This window comes from Triturus cristatus, chromosome 4_2, assembly GCF_964204655.1.
Source record: "Triturus cristatus chromosome 4_2, aTriCri1.1, whole genome shotgun sequence".
Taxonomy (NCBI): domain Eukaryota; kingdom Metazoa; phylum Chordata; class Amphibia; order Caudata; family Salamandridae; genus Triturus; species Triturus cristatus.
The window spans coordinates 984,808,745-984,830,917 of NC_140586.1; the positions used below are offsets into that span (position 1 = coordinate 984,808,745).

The 22,173-nt window shown below is 45.4% G+C and overlaps 1 protein-coding gene across 1 annotated transcript in view; it reads left to right on the forward strand.

Moving 5' to 3' along the window:
• LOC146839218 (uncharacterized) overlaps positions 1-22,173 on the forward strand; it is a 503,293-nt gene that overhangs the window by 175,312 nt on the left and 305,808 nt on the right. The window lies entirely within an intron of this gene.

Below are 22,173 nucleotides of genomic sequence, written 5' to 3' on the forward strand. Positions count from 1 at the left end.
ATCTGGTTTCTCAAAGCTGAGCAGCAAGAAGATGTCTAATTGGTGTTTGACCAGCGAGCGGGTATTGAGATAGAGAATGCACAGAGCGATCTTCGTTGTTGTTTTAGGGGTGATTGTGATAGGGTGATGAGGGCATGGAGTGAGGGGAGTCGTATTGTGATGATGTTCTGAGTATATGCTGTATTCCCTGAGGCAATTTTGAGTGGACAGGTTGAGGGGGGAGCAGCGACTGGCTAGCGAGCACAGTTTCTTAGAGGAGTATGTAATGATTTGGCCATGGATTTTGGCCCCTGGTCCTGGCTGGGCACGGACGGGCGCAGACGGGCTTTCCTTTGGCGCGCCCGTTGCACGCGTCCGCTGAGCTCCCGCGCTGCGGCGAGCATTAGTGTCTAAGCCCGCCTCTATCTCCACCTCCTTGCGGCCGATTGGCTGGAGGCCTGGGGAGGGGAGTGGCAGGAAGTAAATCGCCCAGTGAGTTGGCGAGATACAGTGAAGTTTAAAAATTCAGTTTGGACAGATCTAATCACAAGATTCTAGTAAACTTTTTTTAAAAACAACAAGCATAGCGCGCTACATGCAGCAGGTCCGCGTGACAATAGCAACAATTGCCCGCTCCCTCGCTGCGGCGAGCTTTAGTGTCTAAGCCCCGCCTCTATCTCCACCTCCTTGCGGCCGATTGGCTGGAGGCCTGGGGAGGGGAGTGGCAGAAAGTAAATCACCCAGTGAGTTGGCGAGATACAGTGAAGATTAAAAATTCAGTTTTGACAGATGTAATCACAAGATTCTAGTAAAAAAAATTAAAAAACAACAAGCATAGCGCGCTACATGCAGCAGGTCCGCGTGACAATTGCAACAATTGCCCACTCCCACGCTGCGGCGAGCTTTAGTGTCTAAGCCCCGCCTCTATCTCCACCTCCTTGCGGTCGATTGGCTAGTGGCCTGGGGAGGGGAGTGGCAGGAAGTAAATCGCCCAGTGAGTTGGCGAGATACAATGAGGTTTAAAAATTCAGTTTTGACAGAACTAATCACAAGATTCTAGTAAACTTTTTTAAAAAACAACAAGCATAGCGCGCTACATGCAGCAGGTCTGAACGACAATAGCAACAAAGGCTTAATGAGCCATTACAAAAGCCAGATTGCTCCTGTGCACGCTCACGACGCGCGTAATCGCATGCTGGTGGCCGGGAAAAGCCTTTGGCAGCACTTTGAAAAGCCACTAAATGTCTCGCCTGAGACAGCGCATGCGCTGCCCTAGGCTCGACCTAAAAACTGCTTATGCTCAGCACTGGTGAGACCCGGCCCACTTAAAGCCCTGATCATACCTACTATTGACTTTGCAAATCCTCTGGCTGCCTTTCTCTTTCTGTCCCTCTCTTACCAATTTCTCCATTACTCCATTATTGTCATGACGTGTGTATCCAAATTGCAAATCTGCCGTATGTCACCTAAAATGGGTTGTATGTGTGGAAATGCACCGTCTTTTCAGTTTTCTAACCGAAAGTTTGAAGTGATATTTGGCGCTGCGCACAAGCACGGTCTGGTTCCTGGCACACATAGCCATGGCTGCAGTGCACAGAGACACTACACTGCCGCACACAAAGGAAAAAAATTAGAGGGAACATTGCTGGTGACAGTCCTCCTGTTAAGCACAAGGCTTACCGAGTGACTGACCGGGTTAGGGCATACATTAAGGAGGAGGTTTCCAAAATGTTTGCATTAGGGGTGATTGGGTCCCCTAGCAGCCCTTGGTCCAGCCCAGTGGTCTTGGTACCAAAAGCTGCAGCGCCTGGTGCCGCTCCAGAACTTCAGTTCTGCGTGGACTACCAAGGTCTCAATTCAGTCACGAAGACTGATGCACACCCCATCCGCAAAGCTGATGAGCTCATAGATCGGCTAGGGGCTGCACGGTACCTCAGCACTTTTGATTTGATGTCTGAGTATTGGCAGATTACCTTGACTGATGGCGAAAAGGAGAGGTCAGCATTCTCCACACCAGATGGGCACTACCAGTTCTGGGTGATGCCCTTTGGTATGAAGAATGCCCCTGCCACCTTTCAGAGGTTGAACAAAATAAGGAAGGTGCACTCAACAAAGTCTTTCAAAATCACAAGTAATGTCCATTTATCTTGGTTTTATTTCAAAAAAGTTGTAAGAAAACGGCAAACCGCCAACGCGTTTCGTCCCTTTTGCCAAGGAACTTCTTCAGGGCTGTGAAAAATTACATAGAAATCAATTACACTACGACAACCAACATGAACACATAACAGACTTAAACTTTACATAAAACCAACATTATATTAATATTTTAAAGACACCGTATATAAAAAACAAACAATCTACATAGATCATATTTGCTAAAAGGACCTTACATATGTCCACATAAAAACAATTAACAACATAATCAGTTGAGGTACACACATTTAATAAAAACCAAACTAACCTTATATTGATCTCTAAAACAAGTAAATTCTATTTATATCCTACTCATATAATCAATATATGACAAATATGTAGGAAAATGTAAATAGATTCATTACATCAGATAACAATACAAATTCATTGCTCAGACATAAATAAATTATATCCAATGAAAATAGATTAAAGTATTAAAGAAAAGAATATAAAATTGACAAAGGAAAAATACTTCAAGAGAATATATTTCAGAGAATATAGTGACTCAAGAAAAAAGTTCCAAAAAAGATTTCAAAAAGGAAAAGAAAGGGGAAGAGAAAGGATATAAGAAAGAATATAAAGAGAATATCAACTGTAATTAATAAAGTCAAACAACCACCAAAGACCCAAACAACCTAAGGAAACATAGTGCCCCAAAAAATTAATAATAATATAAAAGTATAAAAGAAACCTGAAAGGCAGGATGCAGCCTTGTAAACAAAGTGCTCCAGGACGACACCAAACTGGTTCTGGCTGTGTTCAGGGGTTGTGACTTTTGAGAACAAAGACTTTTGGGGTATAAATATCTGTGCTAAAACCCCTACACAGGGTGTTACTTCTGGATGTCAAGACGAACCTCTGTCCGTGTAACTAGAGGAAAAGGACTTTGAAACTTTCATCCATCTTGCTGAAGCAACTACCCAAGGGCCTGATTTGAGCTTGCCTCCTGCTGAAGTCTCAGAGACATTAGACTTCACCCTTCAGCCGTCCGGATTCCTATTTGAGGGGGATTCTACTCGCCGGTGAGGCCTCTGTTGAGAATTCCAGAGCCTCTGTTTCTACTGCGGGGAATGCTGGCTGAAAGTCTTCGTTATCGCTATTGTGGGCTGCTGCAGCTGAGGTGCTGTGCCGCTGAGTGCCCGCATTTGCCGTCCTACTAGAATCATCGCTATCGCTATTGTGTGCCGCTGCAGCTGAGGAGCTGTGCCACTGAGTGCCCGCATTTGCTGTGCTACGAGAATCATCGCTATTGCTATTGTGGGCCGCTGCAGATGAGGAGCTGTGCCGCTGAGTGCCCGCATTTTCTATACTACGAGAATCAATGCTTTCGCTATTGTGGGCCGCTGCAGCTGAGGAGCTGTGCCGCTGAGTGCCCGCACTGGTCACCACTTCGAGGATCTTGTTATTACCTGCGTGTGCCGCTGGGTGCCCGCCTTTAAGCCCCGTCCCAGGAATACCGCAAGTGCACGCCGGTGACGGCTACAGCTGGGAGCTGTGGCCGCTGCGAGTCCATCTGTCAGCACCGCGGCTTCCTTGTGAGGCTGCGTGCCGTGCCCCTTTAAGCCTTAGGTACATTGTGCATGACCAGGTCGCATGGACCCCGGCCTCGTACTAAGCTCGTCTCACACGCTTTTGAGTGCTTTTCTTGCTTTTTAAGTGAATCTTGTGGCTTCTTGATCGCTTTTGAGCCTTGTGTTAAGCCTATATAAAGATCCTTATTTTTCTATAGCTACTTGTGTGGTGTCCCTTTGGAGCATCTTCACTGTTGTAGAAGTAGACCTCACCAAGGCCTACCGGTGCTAGGGGTTCGCCCTTCTTTGTGCACTAGTCCTCAGACCAATAAATAGAGATTGGCGTGGAAGCTGGAATATCAAAACAACAGTTTATTAAACCTCATGAGTGGAACTACAGCTATACAAAACCCTCAGGCAGTGTATGAGGTAGCACAAGGAGTACAGAAACTGTGGGTCTTTTATACCCACTTTGTAGCTGAGCAAGCACAGAGGTTCAAAAGGAGGCGGTACAAGTATACACATGAATAGCTATTCACATATATGGACTAACAGAAAATACTTAGTCAACAAAGTAGGAGGAGCAATGAAGTTTCTGACATCAGTTGAAACAGCCTGACATTTACAGACTAAGACAGGTGTGTGAGCAGCTACAGACTTTTCTGAGCATGCGCAGTGCTGCAGGAGCTAAGTATAGATAGTTATTCTAGTAAAGCACAAGGGTAGGCAACAGCGAAGACGGAAGGAGCACATGGCAAGCACATGGTCAATCAAAATGGCTGCCAAAAACAAAATGGCTTCAGCTCCTGCTAACAGCGATCTCTGCCAAACTTCCCCACTGTGTTGTTGTGTATGGTCATAAATGCTTCACACACTGCCTCTGAGATAGGCCTGTCTGCTCGTGCTACGTTACCACAGGGTCGAGCAGGGGTTATCAAAGGGTGTAGCTCCTTACTCTGACTTAGGAAGAAGGATCCCTATTTGGACATTGGCGCCAGCCGCTGCCAACTAGAGATCCCCATTTCTAACAGCCCTGCTACCTTATATTATAAATACACGTCTCAAAATTCAAACGGGGATGCCAATGTAGGGTCTGATCATGACACGTGAATGGAACTTTACTCAACGCCCTGTAGGCATCGCGGCCACCCTCTGACTCGTAAAACGGCCTCTTCCGCTGGTGACCTCTAAGAACATGGTACGCTGCCACCACTACTCACTGTACGTAGCCAGGGACATAGACCGTAGTCTTTGCCCCACCAACAGTGTGCTTTTAGTGTCCATCTACGTCCCCAGAGCCAGGCTCTGGGTCTTAGGGTCAATTTTGAGCCCAATCATACAGTGCGCTTGCAGTATTTTCTTCCTGCTGAGGCCAAAATAACATCAGGATACCAGAGTCACTTGCAGTTCCGTCTCTCAAGGCAAGGGTGCACGGGCCTTGGCCAAGGTGGGGGATAGGGTGACCAAGCAGGGCTCAGCCAGTCTATATTGTTGTCTTCCCCTAAAACAATTGGCCTCTGATATTTACATTTATTTATTTTAGGCTTCATTTGTAAAATTACAATATATTGCAGCAGAACTTTGCGCTGTATGAGGGTTGTGCCAATCAGGTTAGAGTGGGAGGAATTGTAATATAATATACACATCTAAAATGAAGAGTAAATGCAATTTAAACTATTCTGTATGAAGTGGTCAATTGCTTAGTGTTATAATTTCTGATGTCTTTGTCTCAAACTGGAGGGTCACTACTTTGAATCCTGGTTGGTCCACTAGGGAATAGTGACTTGTACATTCACAGTGCTATGACGTCCCTGCCTGTGTGAGACAGCACTTTGAGTAACAAAGCCAATAGTATAAAGAAAGAATTACATAAGGTATAAAATACGCTGCACAAATAGGATGGGCTGTACAGAGTATAAGATCAGTCGCGGATAATTTACAAAAAGAGAGAACGTGTAAATGCTTACCGTGCTATCAGATGTTCCATTTTTAGTAACCGCAATCATACTGTAGCTAGTGTTAACCTTTTTTTTAGGTTTCCATGAAAATACTGCATTTCATAAGTACTGCTAACACCCCCACAGTACTCTTAAAAAGAATTACTCTTTGTCACTGGGATTCTTCAGGTTTGTCGAGCCCTCGGGTGGTCTGCTCCATTGCCCGCACTCATCTAGTGCAGCTCGGTGATGCCAGCACAACTGGAACAGCCTGGCAGGGCGCAGACATCTCAGGTATAAAAGTCCTGCTTGTTTGGTGCTGGGTGGCAGGAGCTGCCGGGCAGCAAAGATCCTGTAGTGAGTGTCCACGTGCCAGTTTGTGCACCGTGTTCGCAACCCAACCCAACCATATCAGCATGCTACGATTCTTTGCTGCCACCAAACAAGCAAACTGACCCAGGAGTTACAAATTTGCCATGGCGGCTCCAGGCCACTGCTTACATTGATGGTCCCACCCAGGTCTCTGGCCCTCTAAACAGAGGCCATGCCCTTTTGAGAAGCTGGTAACCCCAGTGCTTCTTCGAACATTTCTTTTATCGTGGCGCTCCATTTTAAGCGATCCACTCTCACCCCAATGGCCTCCTCAACATGGTTTGATGTTTGGGTGACATTCGTTCCACAAAGTCCTGAAGCGTGCTATCAGAGCCCAAGCCTCCTGTTTAACTAGATGGCCCCAATATAAGAATATCTGATGAAGAGTGGAAGCGTGTTCTGCAGAGATCAAGGGCTCTTTGAAGAGATCCCCTTGCCACGCTGACGTGAGGATGAGAGAATTTGCATATGCTCCCTTAGGTTTTAAATACTGGTCAGCTGCTTGAGCCTTTGCTTGGCTTTCGGTCTTCGACCCTAACACCGCGCCCCTTCCTGTTTCTCGCGGCGGAGTTCCCTGCACTTTGGACCCTGCATTTGTGGACTGGCTTCTGGACACCGATATCTCCCTTCTTCTGACTTCTTGCTTATTTGGAGGTAACTGGATTTTTGGGAGAATCCCTGAACATTACTGCAACGTTTTTCCCTACACGGACGCGTGTCCGCGTCTTGTTGAAATTTACTTGCGTCTGCGTTGTGCTGCCATTAATTTGCGTTCGCGATTTGATTAAATAACTCGCGGACCCATATTTTTAATTTTTACTCGTGTCGGCGTCTGAATAACATCTCTTCGCAATCGCATCTCCTTGAAACTGACTCACGGCCACGTCCGCAGGTTAATTAAACACGGCCCCGTCTTTATCACAATTACAAGCCCCTGACCTTTTGTGCTCTGATTAAGTGCAATTTCTTGTGCTCCCATTAATGTGTTTAGTTAAACACTGCCTTATATAATTTGCAACGCGCGTTGCCTATTGATATCTCTCGCATAGATTATTTTTTGAACTTTTATTTACTTTCCTTCTCGACAAAATTACCAGAAAGGTTTCTAAACATTGTACTCCTTCTTTATTGGACACTTACACGACTGCGTGTGAAATAGCAAAGAAACATTTGTCTTCATATCCTGGTGTGTGCAGTCTGTTTTCTTGATTGATTTCTCTCGGAGATGTCCAGCTGGTAAGTGGATTCTTTATCTCTGCAGAACAAGCTTTTTGGTTTAATGACTGATTTACTTATAATATTGCCTGGGAGAGGAGCTTATAAGAGTTACTTGTCTTCTTTCTCCTGGCCTGTGATATTGCATTACATCCATCAGATTATCCTAGTGCCGGGCCCGTGCTATTGCATTCTTTGCATCAATCTTAGTGCCTGGTCTGTGTTATGAGCATTGTTTGCATTTGACTCGTGAGGGACATCTAGTAACGATTAGTTGAACTGCAGCTCTTTGTAGAATTATTCTGATATTGGACACTATAATATTCACTGCTAACTGCTAATCTCGTCCCATAATGCTTTGCAGGGCCTTTGGCTGGGATTGTATTTTTGTCCATAACTTTGCTTGGGGTGGTCCTTGGAGGATGGGACCACCACCAATCGTTCAGTATGATATGCTCTTTGTGTTCAAGGCATCTGCTTGGTCCTCCCCCTAGGTTAGGGGGGACCCCAAAATCATCACCTCTCTCATTGCCTAACATTTTCATTTTCAAACTTCACTTTTGTGAATTGGTTATATGCTTTTAAAGCACTTGTGGGTGTTGTTGATTTTGCTCCTTAGCTACGTGTTTTTACACTGTGCTACGTGCAATTTGCGTAGTGTGTAGTAGCCCAAACTATGCATGCTCCGTGAGCGTAGCGTAGTACTACGCCCAGGGTTACCTGTGTTATTGCATTGTTTGCTTCAATCCTAGTACCTGATCTGTGTTATGGCATTGTTTGCATCAGATTCTTCTAGTGCCTGGCCTGTGTTATTGCATTGTTTGCATCAGATTCTCCTAGTCCCTGGCCTGTGTTATTGCATTGTTTGCATCAGATTCTCCTAGTGCCTGGCCTGTGTTATTCCATTGTTTGCATCAGATTCTACAAGTGCCTGGCCTGTGTTGTTGCCTTGTTTGCGTCAGATTCTCCTAGTGCCTGGCTTGTGTTGTTGCCTCATAAAAACTATTTCCAAACCCCCACCCCCTAAAAACTAACTCTACCCACATAAAACCAATCCCCCCTCCCTAAAAATATTCACGATCACCCCACCTCCTAAAATCGCACTCGACACCCTTCATACTAATCCCTCCCACACCTTCTATTGAAACACAATCACCCATATCCCCAAAAAACTAAACCAAACCTCTAAAAACTAACCCCAAACCCCCACCCCATAAAAATCAATCCCTCTTACCTGTTCCTCTGCGACTGTGACGCTCCCCTTAACTCCGCCCTGCCTGAACACTAGACCGAATCTGCCTTAACCACGCACATGCGTGGTTAAGGCTGAGTCGTTGTTCGGGCAAGTCGTCGTTCCGCTTTCGTGACTCCGGAACTCGTTGTTCTGGCGTCGTTGTTCAGGATGTTTCCCAGCCGCAGTCCTGTCTAGAAGGAAGATCTACATAGGGCACAGCTGACAGAGATCCTGCCGGGAAGGAAGATCTGCACAAGGCGCGGTTGGCAGAAGCCCCTGCCTGGAATGAAGATCTGCACAAGGCACAGCTGACAGAAGCCCCTGCCTGGAATGAAGATCTGCACAAGGCACCGCTGACCTGAAGAACCAGAACCTTTTGGGCCTGGCGGCACAGGGTACGCCCAAAGTCTCCGGAGTTCTCCTGCTTCGCTACACAGAGACACGGGACACTCTGTCGGCGTTAGAAGATTGGATTTATTTAGCTGCAGCTAGTACAGTTGTCCTAGAAGTACACAAAGTAGGTTCTCAGGAGACTGCCACTTCACTCTGTGGCGCATCGTGTTAAATACTATACAATGACACAATCATTGATAAAATGCACTCCCAGAGCATACAAGAAAGAGCCAATAAGGAAAGTTGGAAAACAAGGCGGAACCAATAGGAAAGGTTTGAAAACAGAAATATCAGATGACTCGAAGAGACCTCTCCTCTAACTGTGTTTGTCACCCCCACCCTCAAGCTAATACATTAACAGATTCATAACTAACTTGCAGGTGGCGAGATACGTTTGTGTGTGTTGGAGGACAGTTGTGAAACGAGAGAATGCTAGCAGGAGACAGTGAAGGCCAGTCGATAAGATAAAGTCAGGAAAGAATAGTGTGAGCCAACAGATAGTTGAGACGCGGATTAGAAAAGCCAGACAGGGATTAGTGTACTCGGCTAGTTCTAACACCAGCTTTGCAAATAGAGGCCGATGGCGTATTTCGACACCGGGCTACAGAAAAAGCAGAATAGACTTTGTTCGCCGTGCTGCCTGAGTGATGGCAACACAAAATGGCGGCGGGCCACAAAATGGCGGGTCGATTCGATCGTGATCGAAAATCGAAGTTCCTCAGACCCTCCTTTTGCCAGAACTCAGGCAAGATAGACCCATGTTAATCTGAGTCCACGTCAATAGCCATGAGGTCATCGAGCTGTTGCTGTAACATCATTCTTATGTTTTCTGTTACTTGTGGTTTGGGTTTTGGGATGCACATAGTAGCACAAAGATCACAGATAGCGGGACCACAGTGCATACAAAGGCAACAGGAGAAAATAATGGTCAAGATTATACCAAGAAACGTCAATGCTTTCCAACCCCATTTGGACAGTAGTCCCCAAAACCATTCCGTTAAAGACCAATCTCCTTCGTCCTGATGAATAGACTCAGAGATTATGTGCAACTTGGAGATAGCTTGGTATACTGTCGGAGCGTCATTAGGTATAAAAATACAGCAACATGACCCGATCAATTTGCATACTCCACCACGATCAGCAAGAACAAAGTCTAAGGCAATTCAATTTTGCAATGTCATAAGACGATCCGCCTGTAGTTCTGCCGTGATGTTACTTAAGGCTCCTACAGTGATGTCTATTGTAGTCTCTACGACACGGACCAATTGCCTTATATTTCTGCTGTTAGCCATTGGATCCCAGAAGGGAAGAAAACCTTTAAGGAAATCTCCTCCCTCTTGTCCTGCTGTGTCCTTTGAATCAATAATCCCTCTGCCGTATCGGGCTCGGTGATGATTTGCGGAAGCGGTGTAAGTAGGGGGAAGAAGAAAGGTTATATAACAAGTACCAGAGAAACCCGTTGGTAACCAAGTATAAGCTCTATTATAGCAGATGAAATAGGTGCCTTGAGACGGCACTAGAGGAGGCGAGTTCTGAGAGGAATAAACGTACGTGTAGGAGCAGTTATTCCTTTGTGTAGTGTCAGGAGGGCGATCATTTATCTGTAAGCAGAAGTTACCCTGATGTGCTATAGTCCAAATCGGCGAGGACTTTCCTTTTCCAACCTTACTACTGAGACTAGACATATATTGGGTGACGTTCCAATTAGTGTATGCTTTTCTTTCGTCAATGGGGATTTTACTGTTCTCCATGATTTTAGCCGTAACTACCATACCCTTAATCAAAGAACTATGACTAAAATCCGGATAATTAATATGTGAACTAACAGATCGTCTGAATTTGCTTTGATAAGCATTAGAGAAAATGACGAAGTAAGCCCAAGCAGAACCCTCATAAGAAAAAGGGAGAACTAGATATGGCATTCCTTTCTCTGTGGTATGTGGCATAAGACCACTCACCCAACAATCAGTTGTATTAACCACTAATTGGTGCTGATGTAATAGCTGGATAAAGGAATTGTTATAATACTCGGTTCTTCTGACGAGTTCATGTGAAGGAAGAGTATGAAAGAGGTGTGGAGAGATAGTAGAAGAAGGCAAAGAGGAAGAAGGGGAGGCATCTTTTGGCTGCAAAGCATAAATTATCCAACTAATAATCGCCAAAACAATACATAATGATATAATAACACATAAAGTTATACTAAAACGACTGTACATTATTTTACAGGATGCTTTCTTCATTTCATCTCTTCTTTCTTTATTACCTAGTGTAGTTTCCATCTTACTAATGGATGCTCACGGCAATCTTCCTCAATCACTCAAGTCACGATGTACCACCGTCCTATGACACTGAAGATCCTGCAGGCCTATTGCCACTACTCAGGTCGTGACCTAGACTCCTACCGTGACCCTGCAACCGGGACAGAATACTACACAAGAGAGGAAAGAGTTTTAAATGTTCTTTGGTCTAGGTCTTAAATTATATCGTTCTTTCCCTGGAACATTCTGATCTTGGAACAATGTTTGTGGTTCAGTCGTATCCAAGCGATGATGCGATGGAATTGCTTCCTGTAAAATGTCGTCGTCCTCTTTCTCAGACAGTGTCCCACTCAGGTGTGCATCGCTGAAGGGTACGAATCGTGGAACTCTTTCACTTTCACAGTCACCAACACCTCTGCGTACCCATTGATCGTAAGGCAAAGGCAAAGGCACTTTCTTACAATGCACACCGTGAATCCAATTTTTCTTTCCTTCGACTTTAACTGCTGTTCTCGTTGTAAGAAGGACCATTCGAGGCTCCCGCCATCTGGGTTCCAAATTGCTGGACCTCTGAAAATTCTTCACGCACACCCAGTCACCTGGTCGGATGGAGTGACCTGGGTCTGTGGAAGCCTCCGGCAGAGCACTCTGAACCTGTTGATGAAGAACACGCAATTTAGTCGTAAGGTCATGCAGATAGTCAATCAACATTGGATATGGCAAGTCTGAGTATTTCTTAGGGCGAGGGATTCCCCATACGTTAGCCGGACAGCCAACACCACCTCGTATGGGCTAACTCCCAAACGAGAATGTACGGCAGTTCTGGTGGATAGCAGAGCTAACGGCAAGGCATCGGGCCAATTGAGTCCTGTACTTGCTTGAACCTTTGCTAACTTTAATTTCAAGGTTCCGTTGTAACATTCTACTAAACCCGCTGACTGTGGATGATTTGCCGCGTGGAACTTTTGCTTGATACCAAGACCTGCACAAACTTTCTGCATGACTTGGCCAACAAATTCGCTTCCATTGTCACTCCAGACAATGCGCGGCAAACCAAACCTGGGGAAGAATTCTTTTAGAAGGATTTTAGCTGTGGATAGGGCTGTGTTATCTTTTAGAGGGTATGCTTCTATCCATCTCGAAAAGGCGCATACTACCACCAGAACATATTTGAGGTTGTTGCATCGCTCCATATGAATGTCATCGATTTGCAACACCTCAAATGGGTATGTCGGAGAAGCAAAGTGACCTGCTGGAGTTGGGGTTCCCTTTCCCGGGTTGTACATTAAACACACAATACAGTGCTTTACTACATTGTCTGCACATTTTGGGATACTTTCATTCTGCCATACTGGAGCCAGAAGTTTACAAATGCCTTTTGCACTTAAGTGGGCTGGACCATGTGCCATAGTAACCACTGGGAGAACATAGGCATCTGGTAACAGCCAACGTTGATGTTCAGATAGTTCCACCCAACAACCCATCTCATCTAACATTCCCGTACTTTCTTTCCACTTGCTCATCTCCCTCTCTGATGCCTCTTTCTGAATCGCTTTTACACTTTCCACTGTATTCTCACACATTCCTCTCTCTCTGACCCAATTTGCAGGACAAGCCACATACATTCGACTCGTTGAATCTCTCGCTGTCTTCTTTGCTATTTCGTCTGCAAATGCATTTCCTTGACCAACATCATCCGTAATCTTTTTGTGTGCACTACATTCCACTATCGCTATTTGGGTGGGTAAGGCAAGTGATTCGAGGAGATCAGTCACCAACTGACCATGTTGTATTTTGGTGCCATGTGAAGTGAGAAAACCCCTTTCCTTCCAGAGACGCCCAAAATTGAACGCTACACCAAAATTGTACTGGCTGTCAGTGTATACGTTCACTCTTTTCCCTTTCGATAATACACAAGCTCTTGTTAATGCTATCAATTCTGCTGCTTGCGCTGAATTGTGTCTAATGCGTGCAGTTTCCACAATCGTATGTAAAGTAGTTACAGCATAGGCTGAGACTGTATCTCCATTAGGCATTTTAAAACAAGAACCATCTACCCATAGAGTTCCATCCGGATTCTCTAGCGGTGTGTCTTTCAGGTCAATTCTTCCTTTTGTCTCTTCCTCAGTACGGAAGAAACAATCATGCTGGTCCTCAGCATTCTCCTCATTCGGGAGGGGCAACAAAGTAGCTGGGTTTAGGGTATTACATCGTTTGACGTGTATGTGACTAGCCAACAGCGTCAGCTCGTATCCAGTTAGACGAGCGCTCGTAAGATGCTGTGTTTTCGTTCTGTTTAGCAAAGTATCCACTCCATGTGGCACCATGACAATGTCAGTGTTATCCAACACTACTCCAGCAGACTGTCGGATAGAAATTGCTGCTGCTGCTGCTGCTTTGAGACAACTGGGCAATGCTTTAGCTACGGGATCTAACGTAGCCGAAAAATAAGTACATGGCCGCTGTTTGTCTCCAAATTGTTGCGCTAAAACTGACAATGCACAACCTTCTCTCTCATGAACATAAAGCGTAAAAGGCTTAGTGTAATCTGGAGTACCTAGTACAGGAGCAGAACACAGAGCGGTACGTAAGTCAGTGAAACTCTTTTGGCACTCATCAGTCCATGGAAGGGGCTGAGGCGTATCTTTTAAAGTGAGTGCCAACAAAGGTTTGGCAATTAGAGAGAAGTTAGGGATCCACTGTCTACAATAGGAAGTAATACCCAGAAAGGCACGTACTTCCCTTTGTGTGGATGGTACAGACATTCGCGAAATCGCCTGAATTCGTTCTGGTGTCAATCGCCGTCCCTCCTTTGATAGGAGATGACCCAAGTAGGTAACCTCTCGACAAACATATTGTAGTTTAGGAGGTGAAACCTTGTGATTCAGTTTAAACAAGTGGCGTAACAATGCAACAGTGTCATCTTTGCAGATATCTTCTGAATCAGCGGCGACTAATAAGTCATCCATATATTGGATATGAGCAGCACCAGACGGCAAGAAGGCATTCTTTAGATCGATAACAAAAAACCAAGTCGCTGTGGAAGGTATCATTGTCAACAAAGCAGTGATATCTGGAACAACAGGAAATTGTGGAATCACAATTTTGTTTACTTCTCGCAGATCAATTACAAAACGGTACACAGGAGGCTGAGAAGGATCAGTGCGTTTAAGAACAGGAAGAATAGGACTATTGCATGTATTACCTCTTGTTTCTTCAACCACACCCTTCCGAATCAAGTCATGAATGATTCCCAAAAGCGTTTTCTCACCTTCTGTAAAAATTCTATATTGTGGGATGCGCGGTAATTCAACATTGGGCTTGAGAGTGACAACATAAGGCGGAATCTCAAGACAACACACATCGTTCGGACCCGTGGCCCAAAGTGCTGTTGGAAGAGAAAGTAATTCAGGTGGAAACTGATCTTTGGACAAATACATTGGGGAGACCAATTTCTGTCCTAGAGTAAGATGTACGCCAGAAGGAGAACAATATATTGTAGCATGCATTCTTTTCAATAGGTCTAGACCCAACAGATTCTCACCGCAACCATTCGTTAACAGTAGTAGTGGAGCTTCCAAATCATAAGGACCAACTGAAATAGGCAAAGGGCAAGAAACTGGATTGCGAAACATTCGTTAAGCCAGACAAAGGTGCCCCAGGGAGTTTAGAATGAATGATAGAACTTCTCATTGCTCCAGTATCCAGAAGAAATGGCTCTGAAACACCCATTGTAGTGACGTTAACATAAGGTCCATTTTGATCTACTGGGATTGGCACAACTCCCTTACTTTGTCCATGTCTGTCCTAGTTAGCATGAAGACTCTCATTCTCACCCTCAACATAATGGTCTTCATTGTAATACTGTGTAGATCTCACAGTTTGCTGATCAAAGTGGTTCACAGAATTGGGAGAAGGAAGGGCACGCTGTTCTTGAGTCAACACACCCCGACCTCTACCTCTGTTTGCTGACTGGAGGCCAGCACGACCTCATGGAGCATATAACCGCTCCATTGCGCTGCAATAAAACTGGACAACTATTCTTAAAATGACCTTCCTCTCTACAATAGGCACATTGATTAGGACCTAACAAAGGTCGCGGATTGTATGGCTCAGGTTTTTGATACAACCTCTGAAACTGCGGGGGCTGCTGAATTTGAGGCTGAGCATAACGTGGCGGATAGGCTTGTTGCAAGAGAACCTTCGTTTTTAAATCTTTCGTCTTTTTCTCTTGCTTTTCTTTTTCTTCTTTGTCCCTATTCTCATAATATTGCGCAGTAGCCAATATTTGAGCAGAAGAAGAAACAGCCCATGAACTTTCTGAATCTTTTAATTTGTGTGACAGCTCGGGAAGTAAATTAAATACAAATTTGTCCACGAATAATCGCTGTCCACCCTCTGTAGCCATATCTTGACCACTGTGACCGATAAATGTCTCCTCGAAACGAGTAAAGAAGTCAGAGACACTTTCATCTTTCTTTTGTTTGCATGCTGCTAGTTTATCCCAATTAACTCTCAGTGCAGGCATCATAGTTTTCATTAACGTAATGATTCTACCAGGGAGTTCCGAGATCAAAGCGTCAGGCTTTGCGCCACCCACTTGGTCTCTATCTGTATTAGTTATAGCATCACAAGTAGCACCTAATTCCTGTGCGTGATCCTCTCTACGAATCTTAGCCCATATTGTCTGTGGGACTACATTACCCATTAGCATGTCAATGTCTGCTAGGTTCATAATACAAGCATCAACTGTCTGTGATAGCTCTTTGTAGTAACCTGCAGGGTTCTTTCGAGGATCTGGTAGAGTCTGCTTAGTGGCCAAAACTTCAGATCTCTTCCAAGGGACATGTACCCATATATGTTGGAAATGAGCAGGAATAGGTGCATTACCACCTACTCCTGGAACCTCTTCTTTCCATACTGGAGGAACTTCTCTCATAGGATAATTTTTCGACGTCAGTTTAACCGACGGATCGGAATCAAGGAAAATCTGAGAAAACAATAAGGATCTATAAGAGATAAGCGTCCTTACAGCTTCCTCAACCTAAGAACCCACAATAAGTCCTTTTTCAAAATCAGTCTGAATATTTAACAGATCTTGTGAGACCGGACTCAAACTCACATCTTCCCATTCCTTAATGAGAATGTCGCACATTACATTGAAAGCATATCTTTGCGTAGGCGCATTCCATTGCAAAAAGGTAGGCCTAATATCAAGCACACTGTATTGCGGACCCTTCGTGATCCATTTCCGTGCCAGAGAGTCTAACTTCTCTCGTTCCTCAAAATCTGGGAACTGACTACGAGATTGTCTTCGAACAAAAGCCGGAGACACATTTAAAGCTCCAAAGAAAGGAGATAGAATACTAGTGACAGAGTCTGTGAGACGCTTACGCACAGACGGAGAATTAGACATAAGAATTGGAGACAGAGTATTAAGGGAACTGACAGGAGAAGAATGGATAACTGCAGGAGGAGCAGAAGGCAAAGAAGATCTAAGATCAGGAGATGAGGGTAAAGAAGTTGAGACTATCGGTAAAACCGGCAAGGGCGGTAATACTGGAGGAGGCAAATGCGGAAGAGCCGGAACAGGCGGAAGTACCACTGGCGGCTGAACAGGCTGTAACGGCTGAGGTACATTGGCACTTTGCGCATAGGGCGGAGGCAACCTTAATAAATGGGACATTAGGGGATCTTCTTCTATATCTTTCTTATTATCAGAAGGAGAAACAGGCAACACCAGATAGCATTTATCTATCGCCATACGATGTTGTCTTTCTGAAATTTCAGCCGCATTATCAACTTCATCATTTTTAAACTGTTGGGCAGCCTGTATAATTGTCATACTCTGTGCTTTCCTATTTCGTTTTGCTTGTTTAATTTCTTTCTGTTTGGCTTCCTTACGCCAAAGGCGGAAAGAGTCAAACATTGCCGGCCGGGCTTTTCTTTTGAATAAAACTGCTTCCAAATTATCTAGCACATTAGGATCAAAACTACCATTTTCTGGCCATTTGAGAACACCATCTTTCTTTGTGTATCGGGTCCATGTCTCGTTAAAGGCAATGGGGCCGATACCATGTTTTGAATAGAGCTCATATGTGGGAGTTCCAACCGAAGGAATCGGACAAGAATCCTCAAGTCGGGAATCCCTATTACAACCAAGACAACAAATTCTTCCAAACTTAGTCAGACCAGGCATCTCGAGATGTCTCTTGTCTGTTCACAAACTTCAAGGGAGTAAAACTCAGTTTACGCAGCACAAATGCACTTACCCTCTGCTTTATCTTTTGCAAAAGTTAAATCTAAGAACCCAAAGAAATCAATCAAAGAACAAAAAATTGTGGGCGCGACCCACGAAAATACTTAACTAAGGACGTCTTCTACCACCAACAGAGGCCCGTCTATCGTCTCGCCTTACCATACATCATCAAAGGAAGGGCCAAAGCAGGGCGGCAGTCAGGGCAGCGGTCGTCAGTAGCCGTCAGGAAGGAGTAACCGCGCTGCAAAAGACCTTCGGACCACTTTCGACATACAGGGGTCGCTTAGCGTGGTTCGCGAACCCTCCGGAATTTTCTTGCGGGGTTCCTCACGACCTTCGAGCAGAACCGGTACCACTGAAGCCGCCCCACGTTGGGCGCCAGTTGAAGAACCAGAACCTTTTGGGCCTGGCGGCGCAGGGTACGCCCAAAGTCTCCGGAGTTCTCCTGCTTCGCTACACAGAGACACGGGACACTCTGTCGGCGTTAGAAGATTGGATTTATTTAGCTGCAGCTAGTACAGTTATCCTAGAAGTACACAAAGTAGGTTCTCAGGAGAATGCCACTTCACTCTGTGGCGCATCGTGTTAAATACTATACAATGACACAATCATTGATAAAATGCACTCCCAGAGCATACAAGAAAGAGCCAATAAGGAATGTTGGAAAACAAGGCGGAACCAATAGGAAAGGTTTGAAAACAGAAATATCAGATGACTCGAAGAGACCTCTCCTCTAACTGTGTTTGTCACCCCACCCTCAAGCTAATACATTAACAGATTCATAACTAACTTGCAGGTGGCGAGATACGTTTGTGTGTGTTGGAGGACAGTTGAGAAACGAGAGAATGCTAGCAGGAGACAGTGAAGGCCAGTCGATAAGATAAAGTCAGGAAAGAATAGTGTGAGCCAACAGATAGTTGAGACGCGGATTAGAAAAGCCAGACAGGGATTAGTGTACTCGGCTAGTTCTAACACCAGCTTTGCAAATAGAGGCCAAGGGCGTATTTCGACACCGGGCTACAGAAAAAGCAGAATGGACTTTGTTCGTCGTGCTGCCTGAGTGATGGCAACACAAAATGGCGGGTAGTTTCGATCGTGATCGAAAATCGAAGTTCCTCAGACCGAAGCCCCTGCCTGGAATGAAGATCTGCACAGGGCACAGCTGACAGAAGTCCTGCCTGGAAGGGAGATCTGCACAAGGCACAGCTGACAAAAGTCCTGCCTGGAAGAAAGATCTGCTTAAGGTGCAAGTGACAGAAGACCTGCCTGGAAAGAAGATCTGCACAAGGTACAGCTGATAGAAACCCTTGCCTGGAATAAAGATCTGCACAGGGCACAGCTGAACGAAGCCCCTGCCTGGAATGAAGATCTGCACAAGGCACAGCTGATAGAAGCCCCTGCCTGGAATGAAGATCTGCACAAGGCACAGCTGACTGAAGTCTTTCCTGGAAGGAAGATCTGCACAAGACGCAGCTGACAGAAGTCCTGCTTGGAAGGAAGATCCGCACAAGGCGCATCTGACTGAAGACCCTGCCTGGAAGGAAGATCTGCACAAGGCGCTGCTGACAGACGTCCTGCCTGGAAGGAAGATCTGCACAAGGCGCAGCTGACAGAAGTCCACCCTGGAAGGAAGATCTGCACAAGGCACAGCTGACAGAAGCCCCTGTCTGGAAGGAAGATCTGCACAAGGAAAAGCTAACAGAAGTCCTGTCTGGAAGGAAGATCTGCACAAAGTGCAGCTGACAGAGGTCCTGCCTGGAAGGAAGATCCGCACAAGGCACAGCTGACAGAAGCCCTGTCTGAAAGGAAGATCTGCACAAGGCGCAGCTGACGGAGGTCCTGCCTGGAAGGAAGATCTGCACAAGGCGCAGCTGACGTAGGTCCTGCCTGGAAGGAAGATCTGCACAGGGTGCAGCTGACAGAAGGTCTGCCTGGCGGAGACCTCAAAGCAGTGAGAGACCCACAAACCACAAGATCCGTAAGGCCAGCTAGCCACACTGGACGGAATGTACACCAAAGGCCTGATTTAGATTTCCGCGGATTGTTTGTTCCATCACAAATCTGACAGGTATCCTGCCCACCCCATTACAAATGCATTACATCCTGTGGCAATTATAATAAGCCAGACAGGATATCTGTCACGTTTTGATAATGCCTTGGTGTAGTTCGCAGACTTTTATTCCGCGGAACTCCACGAAGTGCCAGGGAAACTCCGCAGCACTCTGCAGACTTTGTTAAGTTGCGCTGCTCTCACTGATTTTTAGTGCCAGGAGTTTAACCCGCACATTAAAATCAGCACGAATGGCACTAATTGACATTCTAATTGAGTGGCAGCTTCATCAACGAGAATGGCAGATTTCTACACTCGAGTGGTCGCGACCGGCCGTGACCTCCCGCAATGAGAAATCTCGCCAGGAGGAGGTCTCACGCGTTATATTTTCTCACAAGCGCTCGCCACCTTACCGTTGGCGAACCGCTTGAGAGAACAACTCCGTTCTACATCACTTCGTTGAGTTTTTTGGAACGGAGTGGGCAAAACTTCGCGAGCTCCGCCGGCAGAGCGGAATTCTTCACCCACCCCTTGTTTTGAGGCAATAATCTGTTTGACAAACTCCTAACTAGGCCCTATGTCTGCAATAAGTGTTGTAGAAGAAGTGAGATCCATGGCCTTGTGTGTATCAGGCCGTTATCTGACTTCTGATGAACCCCACAGAGTGAGTTCGCAGCCACAGGGCAGTAGGGGGGCCGAAGGACAGGAAATGAGGTAAACTTGAATATGAGAAATATGGAAAGGTAGAATTGCCGCATCACCTGTGGATAACTGACACGTCCTCCTGCTCTGCCAAATGCCCATCCAGTCACAAAGTGGCATCCTGGGCCCCAAAAGGACAACATCATGCCAGATGCCATGTAATGGTGGAAAAGTGGGGAAAAAGAGTAATATGCACACATCTGCTGCGGGGATATGTCAGGTAAAGTATTGGTTGTGATGGATTCTCTATAAGTACTAAATGACAGATATTGTTGAATATTAAATGATATGAATCAACGTTTGGTTGCCTTATCTGCGCTTATAATGTAAAGGACGGGCCTTACAGTGAACCCCTCGTTCTGTTTTACACAAAAGCCCCGGGAGGAGCTGCATCTTACAGAACTTTATCTACTTTAGGAAGAACTAAAGACTTGCTTTTTAAAGTTGTCTTTCAGGGCCAGAACCGGGGGTGCTGTAAGCTGCACTAGTTTCAGGGAGATGGACAGATGTTATGGCGATAGGAAACCCCCCTCAACCCACAATAATGTTCCAATCTTCCAGGTTAGAAGAAACCAGAAATGCTTGAACCAAGGGAGCTGTTGAAAGTGTGAAAGGTGACTTATGAACAGCGAGAAAAGACAGGAGTTGGCATTTGAGATGATCTTAAGTGAATAGGAAAGGAACGAGAAGAAGTGTGTGAATGGAGTTACTTTTGTTGTATACTTTGTGAAAAGTTACTGGAAATTTTGCAGCCCAGCCTGATCCATCTCTTTTTCTAAAATCTATTGTGGGTGTTCCCGTGCAACCACCCACGGTTTCTCACACTAATCCCAATTACTAAATACAGTCGATTGGGTTTAGCGTGGGAAAACTGCACCCTTTTAAACTAGGCGCGAGGAAGGAGAAATGCTTTCATTTCTCCTTCCTTTTCTGACTTTGCATGCGTGCTTCACTGTGCAACACGCATACAAAGTGGGAAAATCTTTCCCTCGTGTCTGTCATAGTATTGTGTACAGGAAGGGTGTCCTTCCTGTACAAAACCAATGCTGGACTCACACACACACACACACACACCCTAGCGCTCTGGTGCTAAGGTGTGTGCATGGCGCAGGGCTGCTGTAATCAGTGCCGGCGCAAGGGAAAGGAAAGGAGAGAGCCATATCTTTGAAAATATGGTGTTCTCCTCCTCCCTTCCTGTCGCATAATGCATCGCAGCCTTGCGGGGGCGGGGGGGTTTGCGCTGCATTGCGTGGAGATTTGGTAAATCTCCCCCGAAATGTCTTTTACAACCAGTTAAACATTGTGAATTCTCATTCCATTATGTTTCAATTTAGTAATTTTTAAATATCTTTATATCCAACAGAAAACAAGCCTTGAATGTATGAAATGACCATCAATAATGAAGCTAATGCGGTAAATCTTCAATAATAGCAGAAATAATGAGCTACAGTATTCAGGAAAACATCAGCGCAGTCGGCGACAGAGGAACCTGCACATAAACTGACAGATCCCGGAAGAAGCATCGAGGGCAGTTCAGTGATTGTAAGAGGCTGAGCTGTGCACCTCCACTCCACAAGATGAAGAAATGACCGTAGGAAAATTAAGGCATCAACTAAAACAAACCGCCTCCTGTATAAACAAGTATCCAACACAACACCAGCTTTGATCATGGGATCGGTATGATGTGATTACCGCAGTGCTCTGTTTTATAATATGATGACAAGCCATCATTCCGTGCTCTGGGTAAATTGTAAACTCTTTCTGGCCAAACCACAGTAACCAGAGAAGAGTACAACAGAGCTGAGCCGGACAATTGACGGGTGAAGGAAAGAGGAGTTCTTCTATCTACAATACAACAGACTGTCCCAATTTGCACCGGCCAAAGGGAAGATACATCTTTACCCGCAAGCGTGCATAGCCATAATCCAATCTAAAGGCACAATCGCCTACAAAGACACCTTCTACGTATTAAGAGCGTGGCAAATATTTGGCAGCTATTGCATTTTATTGTAAAAACAGAAATCAAACGTGCTTAATACGGCACATATATAAAGTGTGTGAGAAAAACAC